This window comes from Setaria italica, unplaced genomic scaffold, assembly GCF_000263155.2.
Source record: "Setaria italica strain Yugu1 unplaced genomic scaffold, Setaria_italica_v2.0 scaffold_14, whole genome shotgun sequence".
Classification (NCBI taxonomy): Eukaryota; Viridiplantae; Streptophyta; class Magnoliopsida; order Poales; family Poaceae; genus Setaria; species Setaria italica.
In genome coordinates this window covers 42,815-47,031 of record NW_014576738.1, presented here as the reverse complement: position 1 = coordinate 47,031, position 4,217 = coordinate 42,815, and the positions used below count along the sequence as shown (strand labels likewise).

Below are 4,217 nucleotides of genomic sequence, written 5' to 3'. Positions count from 1 at the left end.
CTTCTAAATTCTCATAAGGTCCTCCCGGAATTTTCTCTACAGCTTGTTGAATAATTTTTATGGATTCCTTCATTTCACCGATTCGTACTAAATAGCGAGCTAACGAATCTCCTTCTTTTTGCCATTGTACTTTCCAATCAAATTGATTGTAAGACTCATAAGGATCAATTTTACGAAGATCCCATTGTATTCCAGAAGCTCGTAACATTGGGCCCGATAAGCCCCAATTTACAGCTTCTTCTCCGCTAATAAAACCGACTCCTTCAACTCGTTCTAAAAAATAGGATTCTGTGTAATAAGTTGTTGATATTCAACAACTCCTCGTAAAAAATAATCACAGAAATCTAAACATTTATCCATCCATCCATAAGGTAGATCGGCAGCTACCCCTCCGATGCGAAAGTAATTATGCATCATTCGCATACCCGTAGCAGCTTCAAATAGATCATATATCAATTCTCTCTCTCTAAAAATGTAGAAAAAAGGAGTCTGTGCCCCGATATCCGCCATAAAAGGTCCAAGCCATAATAAGTGAGAAGCTATACGGCTCAATTCTAACATAATTACCCTATATAGCTGGCTCTTTGGGGTATTTGAATATTCTCCAAGAATTCAGGTGCATTTACCGTTATTGCTTCTGTAAACATAGTAGCTAAATAATCCCAACGTGTTACATAAGGCAAGTATTGTATAATAGTTCTGTTTTCCGCGATTTTTTCCATTCCTCTGTGTAAATACCCTAATATGGGTTCGCAATCAATAACATCTTCACCATCGAGAGTAACGATCAGTCGAAGAACACCATGCATTGATGGGTGTTGAGGGCCCATATTGACTATCATGAGATCTTTTCTTGTAAGCGGTAGACTCATATCCTTGTTCTTATTCTTTTTTCCATGAAAATGGATTATTCCATGAATTCCTCAAAACGAGGCTCATCAAAATGCAAAATCTAAGACTACTATAAGACTACTAATAAAATAAAGACTACTAATAAAATAAGAAAAAAATTCGAACGATTAAATTACTTCTCCCGAATATCCAACTGACTGATTAATTTCTTATAACGTACTCTATTTTTCTTTGCCAAATAAGCCAGCAAACGTTGACGTTTTCCCAAAAGTCTTCGTAGACCTCTTTCCGATGAAAAATCTTTTTTGTGTAATTCCAAATGTGAAGCAAGTCTCCGTATCTTATTGGTGAAACTGAATACTTGAAATTCAACAGAACCCCTGTTTTCTTGTTTTTCTTCTTTAACCATAAATCAAAAAATTTTTCTACCTCCTTTCTTTTTCATGTATTTTTCTGATCAGGAAAAATAAAAAATTATGTCAGTTATTTTGAAGTTATTCTAATCTCGTACACACAAAAATTTGCAATTATTCATCTACTGCTGGAATCTGGAATTTGGATTTATTTTATCGATGCAAATTGGATTTGCATAGAAGGGTACATTCTTTTATTTTAGATAGAAGAAACATTTCTTCTATCTAAAATAAAAGAATTTTGCTGATTTATTTATTGCTATATCCAATTTATAGAATTGATATACCATTTAATTGATATAATTTAGCAAAATGAAACACAGCATATGCATCCATCTTTCGGCTCGAGAATTTCACGGGATAGAGATATAGTATAAGAAATAGGCTATTAAGTAACTCTAAATGAATTGTGGATACATCTGTATCCTTAACATACTGAAACGGCTGCCATTACTCGTATCAAACCAATAGCGATTCATAAAAGCTAAATCTTGTAATCAATGGTGGGCCAATAATGAATTTTTTTGCATATGTATTAAGACGCTTGGTCTGATTTCGAAATTGTCCAGAGTTTTTTATGTTGTTTTCATTGCAAAATGATGGATCTCCTTCCGTAACTTTCCAATTACGAGTACGAGAATTGAAAGACATGAAAATTCTCAATTCTCTACGGCGTCTAGGAGATAGATAGAATATTTTCAGGAACAAGAAAATCAGAAGAATCTTTTTCTCTATTCACTACCATTCCGCGTCTTCGACTTCTATTAGTTTCTTCTTTAATGCAATAGCTATAGTTTGATATAGAATCCATTTCTCAAAGTAATGGAAACCATTCTCTTATAGGAAATGGTTCGAAAATCGCTATTCCACCTTTTAGGTTTAGGTATCGTGAAAAGTGATACCTGTGAAGATCGTGCATTTCAGTCACATTCAGATCCGTTTTTCGAGTCCATGATATAACCAAATTGGATGGATCTTCCACCCGTTTAGCTAAGAAAGAATAGATGCAGAGGTGGATAATAGATCGATATGAAGATCATGAGCTGCCCCATAATGAAACCGCCAGTAGTCGCGAATATCTCCTTCTTCCTTAACCCAAGATTGGAGAAAGAAGATCTAAGAGGGACCTATGGAGAATGTGGTCAGAAATCCATAATAGAGTCCGACCACAACGACCGAATTAATTATCCTCATCGATAAACTTAGACTACTAAGTAGAAAAGATTTGAAAATCATGGCATGGGTCTCCTTTTTTTCTTTCTTTAGAGTTTTCTATATGCACAATTTCTCGATGTTTCGATGAGAATTTCTTGACTTTCCATATATAGAAAGAGATAGACTATAAATGACATCTCTTATGTCAATAAGACCAAAGGGATGGATATTAAATGATAGGAAGTGCTAGGAAGTGAAATAGAATGAAATAGAGCCACTTTGGGCTTCCCTATGAAATGAGGCATGGAACGGAGCCACTACGAAGAAATTCCGGGAGTTACGAAAGAAGCTTCGGACGCATATTGTTCACGGGTTGAGAGCGGGAGTTGAACTCTAGGAGGTCGAATCTCCCCTTGTTCCTCAGTAGCTCAGTGGTAGAGCGGTCGGCTGTTAACTGACTGGTCGTAGGTTCGAATCCTACTTGGGGAGATTTGATTCATTCTTTAATGTAAGAATAAAGAATTGAATTAAAAGGCTTGCTTTGACCCTTAGGAGTAGGTAACCCGTTCGCTATCCTTGTTTCTATTGCATTCTATCTCATCGTATCACATTCTGTTCTACGATTCCACTTCGACAAAAGGAAAGAGCATACCCAAGTTCAATAGCTTTACGTCCGCTATTCCGATCATGATTTTCCTACCCTCAGGGAGAAAGTAAAGGTCCTTCCCCCTTTGGAAGGCTGTGGGCGAGGAGGGATTCGAACCCCCGACACCGTGGTTCGTAGCCACGTGCTCTAATCCTCTGAGCTACAGGCCCACCCCGTCTCCACTGGATCTCTTCCCGGGGGTACCCCCCAAAAGGAACCTTCTTCTCCTCAGCCATTTCATTTCGGGTTAAGAAGATGGGAAAGCGCCTTTCTCTCTATAAGAACAGTGCGTTCTGAGGTGTGAAGTGGGAGAGAGGGGATGTGATGATTGAGGTTTTGAATAAGACGACCTTGCGTTTTGGATTTGGATCTTTTTCGTATTTCAAATAGTGAAAAAGTCAAATAAGAGGTGTTAAGCTTTTTATCATTCTGGCATCGAGCTATTTTGCCGCAGGACCTCCCCTACAGTATCGTCACCGCAGTAGAGTTTAACCACCAAATTCGGGATGGATTGGTGTGGTTCCTCTACGCCTAGGACACCAGAATATCGAACCATGAACGAGAAAAGGCATGAGAGAAATATTGGCTAGTAATTGTGAAGCCCCAATTCTTAACTGGAAGGGACACCAAAGGACTCTGCCCTTCCATCTCTTGGATAAATAGAGAGGGAGGGCAGAGCTTTTTTTTGGTTTTTTCATCTTTTCATCAAAGAGTTGAACAATGAAGATAGATGGCAAGTGCCTGATCGATTTGATCAGGTCGTGTAGGAACAAGGTTCAAATCGTTCGTTCGTTAGGATGCCTCAGCTGCATACATCACTGCACTTCCACTTGACACCTATTTAAACGGCTCGTCTCGCCGCTACCTTATCCTATTTCCATACTTCTGTCGCTCCATCCCCGTATGGGTGGAGAACCCGTCGCTGTCTCGGCTGTGCTACCGGAGGCTCTAGGGAAGTCGGAGGAGAGAGCACTCATCTTGGGGTGGGCTTACTACTTATATGCTTTCAGCAGTTATCCTCTCCACACTTGGCTACCCAGCGTTTACCGTAGGCACGATAACTGGTACACCAGAGGTGCGTCCTTCCCGGTCCTCTCGTACTAGGGAAAGGTCCTCTCAATGCTCTAACGCCCACACCGGATATGACCCGA

The 4,217-nt window shown here is 39.3% G+C and overlaps 2 non-coding genes across 2 annotated transcripts; one reads left to right on the top strand and one right to left on the bottom strand.

Moving 5' to 3' along the window:
* Positions 1-2,837: 2,837 nt before the first annotated feature.
* On the top strand, positions 2,838-2,909 carry TRNAN-GUU. The gene has a single exon. It is a non-coding gene; the product is annotated as a tRNA-Asn (tRNA).
* A 253-nt stretch (positions 2,910-3,162) lies between these two features.
* Positions 3,163-3,236, bottom strand: TRNAR-ACG. The gene has a single exon. It is a non-coding gene; the product is annotated as a tRNA-Arg (tRNA).
* Between the last annotated feature and the right edge of the window lie 981 nt (positions 3,237-4,217).